Genomic DNA, 18,634 nt, shown 5'->3' on the forward strand with positions numbered 1-18,634 from the left:
TAACCTCTGTTATTTTAATATCTTTCTAGAAGTATTAGCCAAAGCAGTAAAAATTACAAATAATGTAAACTGAAAGATAAAATTATTATTTGGAAATGAAACGATAATCCACTGACAACATTCAGTAGAATCACCTGAAAATAAAATCAGAGCCAATATGCAAAAATCAATAGCTTCCCTAATTTCTAGAAAGAAACAGGTAAAAAATACAATGGGGTAAAAATTCACATTCATAAAAGAAAGAAAGAGTATAAACAAATAGAATATATTCAAAAGATAGGTGTACAGAACCAACATTAAAAAATCATGGCACCGGCCGGGCGCAGTGGCTCACATCTGTAATCCCAGAACTTTGGGAGGCCGAGGCAGGTGGATCACGAGGTCAAGAGATCAAGACCATCCTGGCTAACACAGTGAAATCTCATCTCTACTAAAAATACAAAAAATTAGCTGGGCATAGTGATGGGCGCCTGTAGTCCCAGCTACTCGGGAAGCTGAGGCAGGAGAATGGTGTGAACCTGGGAGGCGGAGCTTGCAGTGAGCCGTGATAGCGCCACTGCACTCCAGCCTGGGTGACAGAGCCAGACTCTGTCTCAAAAAAAAAAAAAAAAAAAAAAAAAAGGAACATAAAAAAAGATTTAAATTAATAAAATGATTCACCATCCTGCTGAATGTTAAAGCTTAATTATAAAGATGACAATGTTCCCTCAAATAAACGTAGAAATGCAATGGAGTTACAATTAATATCCCACTAGCAGTTCTGTTTAGAAGTTGACGAAATTACTCTAATGTTCTTACAGAAGAACAATCATGAAGAATATTCAAGAAGGGCCAGGCATGGTGGCTCACGCCTGTAATCCCAGCACTTTGGGAGGCCAAGGCGGGTGGATCACCTGAGATCAGGAGTTCGAAACTGGCCTGGTCAACATTGCGAAACCCCATCTCTACTAAAAATATAAAAATTAGCCGGGCATGGTGGCACACACCTGTAGTCCTAGCTACTAGGGAGGCTGTGGCAGGAGAATCGCTTGAACCCGGGAGGTGGAGGTTGCAGTGAGTCAAGATTAGGCCACCGCACTCCAGCCTGAATGACAGAGTAAGACTTGGTCTCAACAAAAATAAAAAATAAAAAAATTTTGAAGAAAATGTGGGGGGAAATAAACCATATTTAACCACGCAGATAGAGCTTGCACAACTAGATATCAAGATGTGTTATCAAAATGTGTCATAAAGCTATAGGAATTTAAACCTATTCTGTTCTTTAAAATGTTTTTTTAAAAAAGGCTAGAATTCAGTATACAATTAATATGGCATTTCAAATTAATGTAATAAAAAGATGGATTCTTAAATCAGTTTGGCTAACTGGCTATTCATTTTGGAAAATATGAAGTTAGATCCCTACCTCTCAACCTTATACAAAAATAAATTTCAGATGCAATAAGATATATGTGTAAAAAATGGAACCACAAAAGTACTAGAAGAAAATTAAGGTACAATTTATTTAATGGTGGGATGGAAAAGACCTATCTCTGCATGCCAACAGCCAAAATCATAGGGAAAAATATTAGATCTAACAACTAATCTCAGAGATTAAATCTTTCAGTTTCACAAAACTGAAAGGCAAGCAAATTGAAGGAAATATCTGCATCATATGGCAGAAAGAGAGTTAAAATTTTAACCAATAAAAAGTTTTTGTAAATTAACTTTAAAAGCAGAGCATTCCATTGAAAATGAGCACTACTCTTCTCATCTAATAGGTGAGGTAAGAAAAATCCAGAGAAGACTGACTAAAGCATACCTGGCAAAAGACGAGATGAAATCTGGGCTTTGCAGTCCCCTAGAAACATTATTTTTCGGCATTATCAGGTTGCCTAAATCTAAAAAAAGAGAAAGGAAAAGAAAGAAGGAAGAGAAGGCGCAAAGGAGACAGCAAGGGAGGGAAAGAAAGAAAACGAAAGGAAGAAAAAAAAAAGAAAGAAAGAATAAAAAGGAAACCAAACCATATTCCAATGGCTATGGCTGAATGAATTACCTATGCATGTTTCTACACATGTTAAGTTAAAAAGCAATCTTCTACCCTTGCACTAACTATGTAAGTGACCTAACTTCTCGGCCTTGTTGCTCATCTTAGAGCAAGCTGAACTTGAAGATCTCTAACACTGTCCAGTTCAACCCCACTTGCATTAATATATGACATTATAAAGTTATGGGCAACTCAGAAAACAACCTACATACAATTCAGTGAACATTTATTGGGCACCTAATATGGGCAAGATACCATAATAGATACTGTGGGGATATAGCTTTGGCCTCTACTTGTATAATCAATCTATTACCATAAAATTCTGGAGCTGGAAGAACTGAATTTTATAAACGAGCAAACAAGCATGTTGGATATACTGAAATATAAAACCTTTAATACATTAATAAAGTTAAAGAAAATGTATTCCATATATATAACATGTTAAGGCTATCATATTCTTTAACAATTCTTTTAAATAATTAGATAGGAAAATAGGGAATCTGAGCTTGAGGTCTAGCACTGTCAGAAATCCATTTTTAAGAAAATTATTATCTGAATTCATATAACATAAAAGTAAGCATTTTAAAGTAAACATTTAGTATGTTCACAATGTTGTGTAACTACCTCTTCTGCTAGTTCCCAAACTTTCCTTGCAGTGCAGCAGTGAATTCAAGATGTGCTCCATCCTTGATCTTGATCATTTCCCAATGAAGCCCATGACTCTTTGAGGAATTTCTCAATTCACTTAGCGTAACTAGGCAACTCATTCTATTCTAAAATCATTTAACAAATGTCTATGTAAATCTCTACCAACAAAATGAAGGGCCATATAATTACCCAGAAAAGTCAATCTCTGGAGTCATCTACGAGAATTACAAAACTGCATTTTTAGTAGCTGGACTTTTATTACCTAAATTACTCCCTGCTTCTATTCTCTCATCTCAATCTTTGTGAAAGTTTGCACAGAGTATTCAAAGAGTGTCCAAGCCCAAGCTCACAAGAGATCAATTCATAGGTTCTCTATGCAGACCCCTCTTTGGCACGCAAGGTTTATGCAAGAAATGTTTGCCTACGAAAAGTTGATAATTATAGGTATGCTTTAGAAAGAAATGACAATTGCCATGAATATTTACATAGTACCTTAGAAATATGCTTTTATGCTAATCATAAAATTATAACTGCCAACATTTTCTGATAATTTATTATGCTCTTGACACAAGTCTACATGCTTCCTATACATTATTTCATTTGAATCTTACAACAGTTATAAAAATACTGAGGTTTAGAGGTTACATGACTTGCCCAAAGTCATCCACTTTACAATAACTACCAGGCATACTTCTTCCCTGAGACCGCATTGCCAATAATGATCCCTGAACCGTTTCTATAAAGAATTCCCACAGCAGCTGGGATAAACCAAAGCCACATGGCTTAATTCTGAAAGGCACTCCCAGGCAGTCTGTGGGGAAGGAGCAAAAGGTTCACCACCTTTGAAAGACTTAGGAATTCCAACCATTAGTCATCAGCAGAGGTGCATCAACAAACACTGGTTTCAATCCACGTCAAAGATATTTCATTATCCCCATGAAAGGATTAAAAACGGTCCCCTCTAATATCACAACCTGCCCCCTTGTGCCACCGTCAGCACTCCCAACCCCCTTCCCTAAACTGCTGGTTTCCCATAGTCTCATCACTATCTAAACACTCTACCATTTACTAATTGTTTGTGCATATAAGTATTCTAGAGTGCTAGAATGCAAACTCATTGAGAACAGGGATCTTCATTTTATTCACTGCTGTGTCTCCAGTGTTTAGAGATATAGTGGCCTGGGTCACAGTTGGAGCACGTTCCTCTTCCTTACAAAAGTATATGATGGTAGCTATTCAAATCACTTTCTAACATTTCACCAAAACCTGCTAAACACTGCTAAATATTTCACACATTTGAATGGAGACACTGATACATTCATAAGTGAATGCAACAGCTACGTCACCAAGGAGAAAGCTATAATTATGGAATAATAGAACTATCACTGACAGATGGAAGGGGTTTTGCTTGTTGTTACAGCTTATCCAGGGAATTATATAAAGAGTTCAGTGAGTTAGCATAACTGACAGGCAACCTACGCATACAAATCTTGGGGAGCTGAAAGGCGAGAGGGGAAGGCAATGAAGGAAGGATGTTTAATTTCAAAACATATGTGCATCTTCATAACAGAAGTTACTGTTTGGAAAATGTTTTCAATGGCCATTAATTCTTTAACAGAAACTATGGAAAACAGTGTGACAAAGTAGTATGGCAGAGCATGGGTTAATAACCATTTTCCTGCATTAAATACTTTGCAATTTGCCAGGCACTGTTCTGAAGCCTTTACACATATTACATCATTTGAATATCCTTACAACAACCGTGTGATATAAGGACTGCAATTATTTTATAGATAATGAAACTGGGGCTCGGAGAGGGTGTCTAACTTGCCCATGGCCACACAGCTACTTAGTGATGGAGCTGGGATTAAGCTGTTCTTAATTTGTACTCTACCTTGGTGTTTCTCAACAGGGTGTAGTTTTGTCCCCCAGCTGACATGTGGCAATGTTTGGAGACATTTGTGGTTGTTGTAACTAGGGGGAAGGAACTACTGGCATCTAGTGAGTAGGAATGCCACCGAACATCCTCAGGGCAGAGCATCGCCCCACGACAAAGAATGTTCTGGCCCCTAAGTGTCAGGAGTGCCAAGGCTGAGAAACCCTGCTCTCAAACTCTTCACCTCTGTACTTAAAGCTTAAGAAACACCTTTGACACAGGGACTTCTGTCCTTTTTAGGAGGAAAACAAACTGTAACATGTGGTTACAGGTGGTCATGTTATCTTATAAGAGAAGTGCACTCATTTCCTGAGGCTGCTGTAACAAATGACACTAAATCTGGTGACTTAAAACTATGAAAATTTATTCTCTCCCAGTTCTGTTTTTGTTTTTGTTTTTTTTTTGAGATGGAGTCTCGCTCTGTCGCCCAGGCTGGAGTGCAGTGGCCCGATCTCGGCTCACTGCAAGCTCCGCCTCCCGGGTTCACGCCATTCTCCTGCCTCAGCCTCCTGAGTAGCTGGGACTACAGGCGCCCGCCACCGCGCCTGGCTAATTTTTTGTATTTTTTAATAGAGATGGGGTTTCACCGTGGTCTCGATTTCCTGACCTTGTGATCCGCCCGCCTCGGCCTCCCAAAGTGCTGGGATTACAGGCGTGAGCCACCGCGCCCGACTCTCTCCCAGTTCTGGAGGCGAGAGGTCCAAAACCAATGTCACTGGGCTGAAACTGAGGTGCTGGCACGGTCATGCTCTCTCTGGAGGCTCCGGGGGACTCTGTCCCTCACCCATTCCAGCTCCTGGTGGCTGCCAGAATTGGCACTCCTTGACTGGTGGCCACATCACTTCACTCTCTGCCTACGTCTTCACATCACCTTCCCCTGCATGTCCCTCTCTGTCCCCCCTGCCTCTTTCTCATTAGGATGCCTGTGAAACATTTAGAGCCCACCTGAATAATATAGGGTAATCCCCTCAAAATGCTTAATTCAACCACATCTACAGAGACTATTTTTCAAAATAAGGTAACATTTACAAGTTCTAAGAATTAGGATGTGGATATCTTTGGGGGACCGTGAGCAGACATTATTATTTCCATTTTACCATGAGGGAACTTCAAGTCATGTGCCCAGGGACAAATGGCTAACAAGTGGTAGAGGTGGGGTTTGAACCCAGCTCTGTCCACCTCGGACGCTCATTCTTTTTTCTTTATACATTGCCACCTACAGAGGCTAGAGAAAAGATCTGATATCTGGCCGGGTGCGGTAGGTCACGCCTTTGGGAGGCAGAGGTGAGCGGATCACCTGAGGTCAGGAGTTTGAGACCAGCCTGACCAACATGGTGAAACCCCCTCTCTACTAAAAATAGCCAGGCGGGGTGGTGCATGTCTGTAATCCCACTACTCGGGAGGCTGGGGCAGGAGAATCGCTTGAACCTGGGAGGCAGAGGTTTCGGTGAGCTGAGGTCACGCCATTGTAGTCCAGCCTGGGCAACAAGAGCGAAACTCTGTCTCCAAAAAAAAAAAAAAAAAAATCTGTCTCCAAAAAAAAAAAAAAAAAAAAACGCAGCCTCAGAGTGGGGCCTACTGCAAGAAAACTACAAATCCAGGCATATTCTAAGCACTGTCTGTAAAAATCATGACGGCACAAACTTTCATGATATGAGTGTCTGAAGAATACAATCACCTGTAATCTTTGCATAGAACTGTCTAGAGCCTTCTTCCTGAGTCTAAAGTAAAATGCAGCAAACTACAGCTATAACTACACATGCTTCTTTAGCATTTTTACTTTATTATGGACTAAAATCCCACACTTGCTGTGAGAAGAAGTCATTGCCAGTGGAGAGAAGGATATGGTGGGCCTGTGTGTCTGTGGGGATAGTTTCCATAATCCCAGAAATGTTTTGATATTAAAAATATTGGGCATTCAGCTATAAAAAGGAAGCACTGACTCAAGTCACAATATGGATGAACCTTAAAACATTACGCTAAGTGAAAGAAGCCAGGCATAAAATGACACAGATTGTATGATTCCTTTTATGTGAACTACCCAGAACAGTTAAATCTACAGAAACAGAAAGCAGATTAGGGGTTGCCTCGGCCTACAGGGAGTGGGGAATGGGTAGTGACTGCTTAGTGAGGATGGGGTTTTATTTTGGAATGGTGAAAACATCTTGGAACTAGATAGAGGTGGTGGTCACCTCCATTTTTCATAGTAAAATGGTTAATTTTATGTTCTAAGAGTTTTACCTAAATAGATACATAAATGAGGCCTCAATGCTAAGCAGACTCTGGGATGGACAATCCATTTCTTTACAATGTAGTGTTAAACCATATTGTGGATCAAATTCTAGAGGAATGGCTTCTAGCTAAGATATTATGATTTTATATGACCCTGGACAGAATATGTCTTCTAGTACTCTACTTTTTGGATTATGACAAGAAGGTTTAAAAAATAGCAAGTCATACAATTTTAAAATTCACTTCTAATTTTTTAACTAAAGTAATAAGTACTTGCTGTAAAAAGAAGCTATATTATGCCAAAATTTATAGTAAAGTAATATCTAGAATAAAAATTTTACCTCCCACTCTCCTAAAATTAGTTGCCTACTTGTATTTCCTTATAACAGAGCCAGATGAGATAATAAAATAAAAGTGCTGTGTTAACTCTGAAGCATATTTCGAATGCAAGGCATTATTATGAGTGTAAATAACAATACTCATCAAAAAGACAGCACAAAGGAAAACACTGCCATGTTACAGTGCGTACTTTATAACGACGCACCAGTAATAACTAACCAACAAAATTGGTAGTCTATTATTTTACAATCAACAGACAGTAATTAAGCAACAAACTTCAACTGCTGCAGTTTCGATTTGATAATAACCAGATAGGACACACCAGAAGAATGTGCATATACGAGATAAGCCTCCTCCTCCTCCTCCTGAAGCAAGTACACCCAAGTAGTCGCCCAGGGAGTCTAGACTGCCTCCAGGGCCTTATATGGAGTAAAACTTGTTAAGGGAGGAATGTGAAAGTCTCTGACTTGTGGCCAGAGTTAGGACCGTCTATGGAGTAGGCAGGGAAAGAATGAGAGGGAAGGCGATCGCCAAGCCTAGTTCAAGTCCAATGCCTTCCTTCAGAATCCAGCTTCTATTCCTAAGGAGAAAGATATTCCCATAGCCCGTGAACCCCCAACTGTGTGGGCCAAGGGCAGGGACGGGTCCGGTGTGAGGGGGTGGAGGAAGGCTATGACAACTTTGGGGATCTACTACCTGTAAACATGCCGCTTTCATGGGGCTGCATCTTGAAGAGAATTTCTCTTGCTGTGTACCATGCAAGATAGATTCTGGGCTAGGAACTAGTCTTTCCATTCCAGCCTGAGGCCAGGCTGCTGCCACCTCGGCAGGATCTGGAAGTGGTAAGCCAGGCCTTGCTGCAAGGCCAGAGGACAGCTGGACATGAAGGACTGCAGGAGAGGCACAAAGAGGACAAGACCAGAAGAGAGATGGAAGTGCTGAGCTCTGGGCCATGCTTGCCATTAACCCCTTAGATAAAGTTATCTCACAGCTAACTCTCCTTAGTGTGGGTATCTGTAAAATGGGGTAGCACCTCTGCTCTCCTTGCCTCAAACTAAATTCTTGTTAGAAGAGAGTGAGAGAAAAAGAGCCAGAGCGAAAGAGAAAGTGAGACAGAGAGAGGAGAAAGAGGTGAGGGGAGATGATAATGAACAGAAAAATATACCAAAAATTAAGCCTTGTCTCAGTACTTCCAAAACTCTGTGTATGCCATATAACTAAGAATCTGTTTGTTAAGAGTTAACACATTTTGGGACGCCAAGGTGGGTGGACCACTTGAGGCCAGAAGTTCAAGACCAGCCTGGCCAACATAGCAAAACCCAGTCTCTACTAAAAATACAAAAATTAGCCAGGCATGGTGATGCCTGCCTGTAGTCCTAGCTTCTCAGGAAGCTGAGGCACAAGAGTAGCGTGAACCCAGCAGGTAGAGGTTGCAGTGAGCCAAGATCACACCACTGCACTCCAGCCTGGGTGATAGAGCAAGACTGTGTCTCAAAAAAAAAAAAAAAAAAAAAAAAAAAAGAGTTAACACAAAAGAAGAGAGACATTTGGCAAAAGAGCAGCTTAAACAAAGGTAACTTTTTAATTCATGCTTTCATTCATTTATTCAACATATACTTAGTGAGCACTGGTTAGGTTTCTATCACCGAATAAAACAGACATGAATTTTCCTTTATGGGGCTTACCATTTGGTGCGAGAGTAAGACACTAAATAGCTTGTATAATTTATTTGGAAACATTATCATTTATAATATAAGATGTACTGTGAGGGAGATAAAGGGAATTGCAGTAAGAGAAAACAGAAAATTAGGGGAGATCTACTTAAGTGGGGTTTGAGCAAAGAAGTCTTTACTAAGGAAGGAACATTTACGAATCCTAAAGGAACAGAAGAAGCTGGCAACACAGAGCGGGAGCAGGCAGCAGAGAGGGAGCTTCCTGGGTGGAAGATTCACGTGGAGCACAGGTCCTGGAGCAGGATGGAGGGCAGGAGAGGAAGAGGCTGGAGCGAAGTGGACACTCCTATCTACTCCCAAGAGCCTTTTCTATGCTGTGCGTCACGTGTATCTTGAAGAGCTAAGGATAAGCCCTGCTTCCCAAGGAGGTATTACAGAACGTCAAAATGGGAAGTGTCAAGCAAGCCACAAAGATGGATGAGATACCAGATTCCAAAATGAAGTACCAGGCCTAGATGCAGTTTTTCAAAGAACATAGCCCAAAACCTTTTTCACTGGTCTTAAACCTCTTATCTACAGTGAGGCTACAAGTAGGCTGGACTGTTTGTTGGTGGCTAAAAGGAGAGAATGTTTGAAGCAAGCAGGCTGCAGTCCAGTCTGGTCCTAGCCTAAAGGACTAAGCTTAGGAAGAGATAAGAGTACCTGACCCTCCCTGCTTCTCCCCTTTCCAGCCTAGTGAGGGGGCTCAACAGGACTACCTGGAGAGCATGAGGCTGTTACGATATGGAAGGCACTGTGACCTTGTTTGGGACTTCTGCTTAAGAAATCTGAAGAACTGGAGAGCTGGCTGGATGCTGACGGATAAGCCAAAGGAAATGACAGCTGCCCTGGGAGCAGCCTGCCCTCTCCCAGTTGGTGGGAACAAAGGAAGTGTGAGTGTTTCCCATGGACCACACCATGAGCATATGTACAGGGTATATAATAAGGTCTTCCCAACAAGAGCCACCTGGACAGCAATAGAACCCAGCAGAGAGAAGTATGAATAGATTGGTGGGCTTTCTAGAGACTGTGGAAGGAGTCTGCAATTAGGCTGAAGAAAGTGTAGCAGCCCCAACAAGGAAACTGGAGGTGAGAGGCCCCCAGAGACAAGGGGAGAGGGTATCTCCAAAGAACCCATAAAAGGCTCCACAAGTGAAAGAATCAACTCTAAACACCCACAACACAAAAAGAGCTCTCCTATGATACCGCCTGCCAAGTAAAAGCTTTCCTACACTCCTTCCTGTTTCCCACCCAGCCCCTAACCCCAGTCCAGAAATCATAGCTACTGAGTAAGCAAGAGAAAAAGCCTCCAACCACAGCCCCCTCTCCCTGCAACAGGCCCTAGCAAGGGGAAGGGGAGCAGTTATAAATATGAATGAAGTTGGAAGCTTTAACTATCCCATGATACATTTTAAGTATCTGGCAAATTAAAGTGGGGTTTTTTATTATATATGAGGAATCGGAATAGCCACGTGATATGTTTTCATCCAAAAAACAGGGGAAATGCTTTCCACTGTATAAATATTAATGGGAGAGTAGGAGACTTGATGAAGTTGTTTTTTGATGGCCTCCCATGAAACCTATTTGTTCAAGGCAGATTATACATAGAACCCCATTGTGCTAGCACATCTCATGGAAAATGTACTTTCCAAAAATGAGGCCCGGCATGCCCCAGCTTGAGGATGAAGATCACTGTGGTTTGTGGGTACACCTTGTAACACGGTCCATCCTTGGCCAGGCCATGCAGAGCCTTCAGTATCTATGGCAACTGAGGCTATGGACCTCCTGCATACATCAGTGGTTCTCGTTCTTACACCTCCCTCCTTTTTCAGGAAGACAAATTGTTTCAGGAAGGAATCCCTATCACCAGGAACCTCCACCAAGCTCAGCTCTGATCCTCCTGAAACAAGCTCTGATTGACTTCCCAATATTGTGCCTTATGAGTCTTCTTCTTAGATGTCACCCTAACAGGATTCCCGGTACATTCATCTGGCACCCAGTTGAGAAGGCCAGAGCCTCAACCCATACTCAGCAGGAAACCCAAGGAGAATCAATGAAAGGCCAGGGGCCTCTTTAACTCCACCCATTCAATCTCCCATTGTCTTAGTGTCATGAAAAGCAAGTCTTAACACATGCAGGGCAGTAAAACATGACATGGAATTCATCTTCAGTAAACTGGCACTTTGGTTAAGCAAATGTGGAAAAGTCAACCGCCACAGCATCCTTATATGCCAGTGGGTTTTAGCAAATTAACATATACTGACCAAGTCTTTCTGATATTGGAAATATTGCTTACCAAATCAACACCATGTGACAGGGATTTCTCCTCACACACATACACTGTTTTTATGAAAGCTCATTCAAAGCTGACATTAAAAGACATTTTGGGCCAAGCCTGGCTCATGCCTGTAATCCCAACAGTTTGGGAGGCTAAGGCAGGATGATCACTTGAGCCCAGGAGTTTGAAACCAGACTGGGCACATAGCCCTAACTTTACACTAGAATAAAAAATTAGCCAGGCATGGTGGCATGCAAATGTAGTACCAGCTACTCAGGAGGCTGAGGCAGGAGGATTGCTTGAGCCTGGAAGGTCAAGGTTGCAGTAAGCTATAGTTGCACCACTCTAGCCTGGGTGACAGAATGACATCCCTGTTTCAAAAAAAAAACAAAACCAGTTTTGGTATTTGGGCTATTTTTAAAATGCACATCAGAGGATCTGAAGGTTTCTGGGCCTGCTCCCCACTAGGTTCTGAGCTTCTTGAAGGCAGGGACTATGTTTCATCCACTTTTGTACCCTCCTGGGGCCTAGTACAAAATCTGATATATATGTGGGTTCATTCAAAGTCTGATAGCTGATAAGTGAGTGAACAAATGAACATTCTGGCTCATATTTTCAGTTAGATTTGTGTGAACACTATAATTAAATCTGTTTTGAAAAAGAGAGAAACCTGCTATCCATCACTGTCAACCACTCTATTCTCTACAGACCATTTTGAGTGTGTTTATTTGAATCTTGTAGTCAGATGCTATAGTGTTCTTTTGTGTAAAAAATTTTCCTGGGGTACCTCTTTCTACAGGCTCCTGAGGCCACCCCCACAGATGCCCATTCACACCACTCAGACACAGCAAAGATCCAGCATGGTATTGGGCTCCATCAAAGGGAATCAACGGGTATCTCGAAGGGAATAATACTGCTTTAAAATAGGTATTTTCAAAAGAATTACCTTTCACCTCTCTCCTAGAAGGACCTTTGGAGATGAAGCAGAAAGAGAAAAGGCCCTCAAATGTTGAGAGGTATCAGGCACCAGAGAAAGGTCAGAGGACTGGGGTTGGACGGCTCTGCAGTCACATCTCAGCTCTGCTGGGCCTTGGCTTCCTCATCTGTAAAATGGAGATAATAATGCCTACCTCAAAGAATCACGGTGAGGAGGGGAACAAGTGAATGTATGAAGGCTCTTATTATAGCCCTTGACACATAATAAGGGCTCAAATGGTGGTTAGTTCTACACACAACGCAAATTACATACACCTATCTGTATATTTAAAGATAATTTTGTGTCTGAGTGGTCCACAACTCTCAAAGGAGCTGAGATCCAAAACTCAGCTGTTTAGAACTTGGAATGCACTTTCCCATGGAAACAATGCTACAAATTATAGAACTTAAGAATCAGAAACCAGATGACCTTATAGTACATCCAGTGATGTAGTAAAACTTCCCACTAAATGTAGGATTTCTTAATATAGGCTCTCTGGTGTTGAAATTCCAAGCAAGGCCACCAAAACCAATGTAACCCATAATGTCACTGAAACCACATGCAAGGAAACAAATAATAGTGGAAACCAATTTTTAAATATTCAGTAATATTTCAGCTTCACATGTTCTTCTAACCTTAGCTAAGATTATCTTCTAATTCTGAAACTTATATAGAAGTGAGGAGACATAAACTTCTTATGAGTAGGGTCATGATAACCTACCCTGCTTCTCCCTACCCCCAACAACTACCACCCAAATCTTCCAATTAGTAATACGTGATAAGGACTCTATCAGCAGCATGAACAAAATGCAATGGGCCCATGGAGAAGAAAGTGATAACTGGGGGGCTAGAGAGTGTGAAGATAAATGCCAAAGAGAAGAAGAGGTGAGGCGTGGAGGAGGGAGGCAGAGAACAGAAAGAACAGGCTTGGTTACCAAGTTTCCCTTCTTTAACCCCTTGCTCAGAGTCAGCCCCATCTCATCTGGTTGTACACAAGCAAAACTATTTGTAAAAGTCATTCCACAATGGATTGGCGGGCTTTCAAGACAATTCGAGATACTGTTTGGTCACATGCTAATGTCATTTTTTAGGGGTCACCCCTCATCCTCCACCTTGACCCCTGGCCATGGCAGTCTCTACCTATGCAGTGACAGCAAGAAGGCAGAGTGCTCTGGGATATTTCTACTGCTTGTTCTCTGGAATGAAATCAACTGACTGCACTTACAGCACATTCAGAAGCCAAGGGTGCTTAGTTTGGAGAGTGTATAACATTGTCTTCAATACAGAGAATTTCAAAGAAACTGCAAAAGTGACCAAGGAAATCTAGTTTTGGACAAAAACTCTAAGTCCTACTCAGATGACATGGGATAATGTTAAATGAAACAAAAATCAATTTATGAAAAAATATATGATTCCAATTTTTGAAATGTATGTACACACACTGTTTTAGGCTTTCTTAGATATATCTGCTCAGAAAAAAGGAAGCTAATGCTCCAGAACATGAACAATGATTTTATCTGTGTTAGGGAATGAAAGAGTATATATTTTTTCTTCATAATTTTTTAAGTCTGGTTAAATGGGTAATTATATAAAAGTGGGTAAAATGGCATTTAGAAATACTAATTTGAGATTTTAAAGCTAAAAGATTTCTTAGAAATGACCTGATCTAAAACTTCCCCCAATCCCTCTCAGGTTTATAGGTAAAACACCCCTGGCACACCGACTGGCTTCTGAGCCTGAAGTCTTACAACTCGAGGATAACTAGCTACATCATGGCTTGAGCTCAGATCTTGTGACATTTATGGTCTGTGCCACTCCCATAATATCACGTTGCCTAGAGTCAGAGACTAATAAACTTCATAAGGAAATACGCCATGAGGAAGGTGCAAGCCTTACTGTGCACACCTACATTTCTCACTAAATAAATATTTGCCTTTGAAGCATATCATAATTTTATGACATGCAAACAATTCAGTTGCTAAAGGAGCTCCAGTGATTTCATCAAAGCTACTGAACCAGAGTCGTAGTTATGAAGTTTGAACTCCTGCATTGCCTAGAAGACCACTATCAGAGAGCTTCACGAGAAAAATATATTAAAAGGCATCTCTGTCCTCATGCTAGGTATCTCTGTGATTATAGAGAAGACATAGGTTATTTCTGTCTTCTACTGTTGTGAACTACACATATAACAGCCACTTAACTTCCATTGAACCCAAGAGACTGAAGAGACCCATTGTACCATACTGTATTAGAACTACTTAACATTTAGTCAGCCCAAAAACATGTATAGAAATGAGATAAACTAAAAACACTTTCTGAAAGTATCCATGTCCCAAAGGCTTTAAGTACTTCTATTTATAAAGCCTTGTTAGGAGCTATGCAATATCTAAATCTTACCAGAAGATTTGTCCCAAGATCTTCCATTTCTTCATGGAGAAAATTCAGACATTGGATGCAAACACACATATAGCAGAGCCTTGGGCCGCACAGAAGTGGCTTCCTGTTTTGCTCCATTTATCTTACTGGTAGAGATTGGGAATGCTTTCTAGGCAAAGGGCGGGGAGCTGGCCTATCAAAGACATGGTAGCAGGAAGGACAGGCCGCAGGTAGTGAGGTCAAAGAACTGTTTTTCAGATAAGCAAAGAGACTCTACACCTGGTCACAGCCACAATGGGTAGCTTGTTTCCTGCCCAATGTGCTAACCAGGAGCATAATACATGACCCCAGGATGTATCTGTGGCTGGCAGACAGCGTGCAGGAGTCTGGGCAATACGTCAGTCTCTTGGGTTCAGCAGTAGTAAGCCTAGACTGAGAACCTGAAATTAGCTATGCAGGTCACATGAGTTTAGGACAAAGCCTCAAGCATGCATAGGCACAGCAGAGAAGAAAGTGCCTGAAATGAGCACTGAAAGCATGAAAATGCTGTCTGGGGAGAATTCTCAGTGGAAGGAGCTAGAGGAGAAGTGCAGAAAACAGGAGGCAGAGAAGTACTGCAATCTGAGATATCACAGGCTACAAAATATTCCTCCAACCAAAATTACTGTGGTATTAAGGGAAGCCCTAAGAAGGAGGCTGAAATTTATGTTTAAATATAAATGCTGACTTCTTAAATATTTTAAAGTTTTAAGGAAAGAATATAATGTGCTAAAGTGGCCTCTTGTCTTTGTCAGTCAAAATAAAGGTACCCAAAATGGATCAAGAACTATACTACTACATCCCTCAGTCAAAGATCTCCAACTCTGAGAGGTTAATCCAAGTATATAGACAAAAGAAGCCAAAGGCTAGGTTGTATGAAGATGTACAAATGTTGTGTCCCGTAAGAGCAGAAAATAAAGAGTTGATGATATTTGAGGACTGATAAGGGGAAAATCAGACTAAGCAAGAGTAAATTGAGGCACAGGAAATATTTTAAACTCCTTTACAAATGATAATGTGAAGATACAAAATAGGAAAATAAAATATGAAGTTTAAAAATTCAAAATTAAATGGTCATAAAGATTACAACGGAATCAAAATAGTGGTGCTGGGAAGGAAGCTAGAGAAACAGTCGATGATCAAATGCTGACGGTGGCCAGGATTGTTCAGGGTCGGCTGATGGAGAATGGAGAAACTGAAGGCCAGACCCCATGGTAAAGCCATGGGGAACATTTTTGGCCAGTGAAGAGGCTATAGGCTCATCCAGAAATGTCAAGGTGTGGGCCTGAGCCCCCCAAAAAAGAAAAAAAAATGTTGACCTTCCTGAGATCAAAGTGGGCTCAAGTACACTGTTTGAAACTTGAAATGAAGCATTGAAAATGTGGATAGTTTAATATGATCCTGAAGAAGGGTGATCTGAAGGAACTTGCAGATTAAAAGAAAAGAGGCCCCTTCTCAGAGAGGGCCTGAAAGGGTCTGTTTAAGCTAGAAATATCTGGAAGGGTCCATTTAAGAGTCTAGAAATTTGGCCAAACTCGCCAAGGGACATGAGAATCAAGTTGTACTGCCTGATATCACATGAGAGCGGGAATGGGGCAAAGTGATTAACTTCACCCCACCTCTTGTCATCTCCAGCTTTCAGATGATAATACGCAGACCCAAGAAAGGTGATGCCAACTGCTGGCCCAAGATGACAACTAGTTTATGGTGGTGACAGGAACAGTACTCACATCTTTTCCTCTCAGTCCAGCAATTCTTTATTATAGCATGCTCTCACAGCAACCATATGTAGGTGGACCCAGCATTCTCCTACCATACACGAATTAACCTGAAAAAGTCATTTTCACTATACAAATGTTATTGTTTTTATTTTTAATTGGTGAAATTCAAGAAGGCCAAAAATAAAGAAAATCAACTGTTGTTTCAATTCTAAATACAACCTCAATTTTAGAAGTTCTCATTATTTCTGTTAAATGTATTTAGTTGGTGTTGGCCTATTTTCATAGTGCATATTATGAAGATTTATTCTATAGGTTTATATCATTAGCCACATAAATATGAATTTTTAAGATTTCTATACAAGTTCTAAGGACCCTTCTTCAGTTTGGGGCCAAGAAAACCCTAAATACCTGCCACTGGAAACCTCTTTCTAGGCCAACAAACAGTTATGGCATATGAATAGAATCAGCTATGAATTTATTGCATTATTCTGTCATCCTCCAAACATCTCTCTATTATGTGCTTAAGGAGAACAGCGAGAAATATTTGTCAAATGCTTTGATGTCTTTGGCATTATCTTCCAATACAGAAGCCCCTTTTATAAAAGAAAATGTGACAACTGGTCACTACACATTACTAGATTTATGCTGGTTCCTAAGGATCAATGCAATCTCTTCTCTGGACTACTAAATAATTCACATGATGGTAGTCCAGAAATTTTGCAAGGGTGCATTTCATACATTGAAAGTTTTAGGAATTCAACTTTGTCAAAAGCTACATAGAACAACATTTGCATATCTCTGGTCTTCTGGAATCTCTGCCACTCTCCAAGTTCACTCAACAATCACCAGCAATGGCTCAAAGATGATGTCTGCTAACTCCTTCAACCCTGCTAACCCTGAGATACAATCCAGTGTGTCCCAGAGAGGTAAATGCATTCAAATTACCTGGATTTTCTTTCACTGTCATCCAAATCCCTTTTAGTAACACCCTTTTCATTTTGGAAATAATTTCCTTTGATGGAGAATTGAAAGCAATATAGTTCTGCATACATCATCTATTCATGCCAGCCTTATGCCCTTACTTAAGCAACAGTCTAATCCTGTCTCCATTCTTCTAGCTCCAGACACAACTAAAAAGCAAAATAAACACAACACTATTCTCAAAATACAAATGACATATGCCCCCACGCACACTCCAAAAAGGTTCAACCTAACCATTAAGGAAATAAAATAAACACACCAATAAAATGTCATTTTGTAACAAACTGGAAACACACCTTTAAGAGATGGAAGGCTAACCTAGTGAGGCTGTAGGGAAATGGACATCCAATAACGTAACTGTATTTGGAAGCAAATACATAAGATGTTCATGCTCATCGAGAGCATCCTGGCTAACACGGTGAAACCCCGTATCTACTAAAAAAATACAAAAATCTAGCCGGGCGAGGTGGCGGGCACCTGTAGTCCCAGCTTCTCGGGAGGCTGAGGCAGGAGAATGGTGTAAACCCGGGAGGCGGAGCTTGTAGTGAGCTGAGATCTGGCCACTGCACTCCAGCCTGGGCGACAGAGCGAGACTCCGTCTCAAAAAAAAAAAAAAAAGATGTTCATGCTCTTTGTTCCAGGAAACCTAAACTTGGATATTTATCTTAAGAGACACAATTTGAAAGAAAAGAAGGTCAAAGTATATAAATACAGGAAGTATAGGAATACCAAAATGGCCCCAAACTGGATGCCTTCTAAGTATTCAATAATGGAAATGTTTAAGTAAACTATAAAACATCAGCTGTGGTAGGCTGAATAATGTCCCCAAAGATGTTCACATCCTAATCCCCAGAACTTGTGAATATATGGTAAAAGGAATCTTCTAGATGTAATTAAATTAAGTGTCTCAAAATGGGGAGATTATCCTGGATTATCCAAATGGACCTAATGTAATCACCAAAGTGTGTAGAAGAGAAAGACAGGAGGTTCCGAATAGGAGATGTGGTGACTGAAGCACAGGCAGAGGGGTAGGTAAGGTTTGAAGATGCTGCTGGCTTTAAAGATGGAGTGAGAAGCCACGAGTCAAGGAGCGAGGGTGGATTCTACAAGGTGGAAGAAGCAAGGAAACGGATTCTCCCCTAGAGCCTCCAGAAGGAGTGCAGCTCTGTCAACACCTTGATTTTAGGACTCTGACCTCCAGAACTGTGAGAAAATAAATTCGTATCCTTTTAAGTCATTCCATGTGTGGTAAGTTTTACAGCAGCAGTAGAAGACTATACACAAACTATTATGCAGCCACTGAATGTTATAAACTTGAGGACTACAGAGCAACAGAAGAAAAATGTTAAAATACACAGATGGCAAAACTGTAT

General features: G+C 40.9%; 1 protein-coding gene across 2 annotated transcripts in view; it reads right to left on the reverse strand.

Annotated features, from left to right (window-relative positions):
- PIP5K1B (phosphatidylinositol-4-phosphate 5-kinase type 1 beta) overlaps positions 1 to 18,634 on the reverse strand; it is a 305,606-nt gene that overhangs the window by 255,938 nt on the left and 31,034 nt on the right. The window contains exon 1 of one of the 2 annotated variants that reach the window (XM_007969424.3): positions 12,115 to 12,226. The exons of the other annotated variant lie outside the window; for it this stretch is intronic. The gene's annotated coding sequence lies outside the window, so the exon portion shown is untranslated. Of the gene's footprint in view, positions 1 to 12,114; positions 12,227 to 18,634 lie in introns of those variants that run through there. 2 annotated transcript variants of the gene reach the window in all.

The sequence above is a fragment of the Chlorocebus sabaeus genome, chromosome 12, assembly GCF_047675955.1.
Source record: "Chlorocebus sabaeus isolate Y175 chromosome 12, mChlSab1.0.hap1, whole genome shotgun sequence".
NCBI classification, from domain to species: domain Eukaryota; kingdom Metazoa; phylum Chordata; class Mammalia; order Primates; family Cercopithecidae; genus Chlorocebus; species Chlorocebus sabaeus.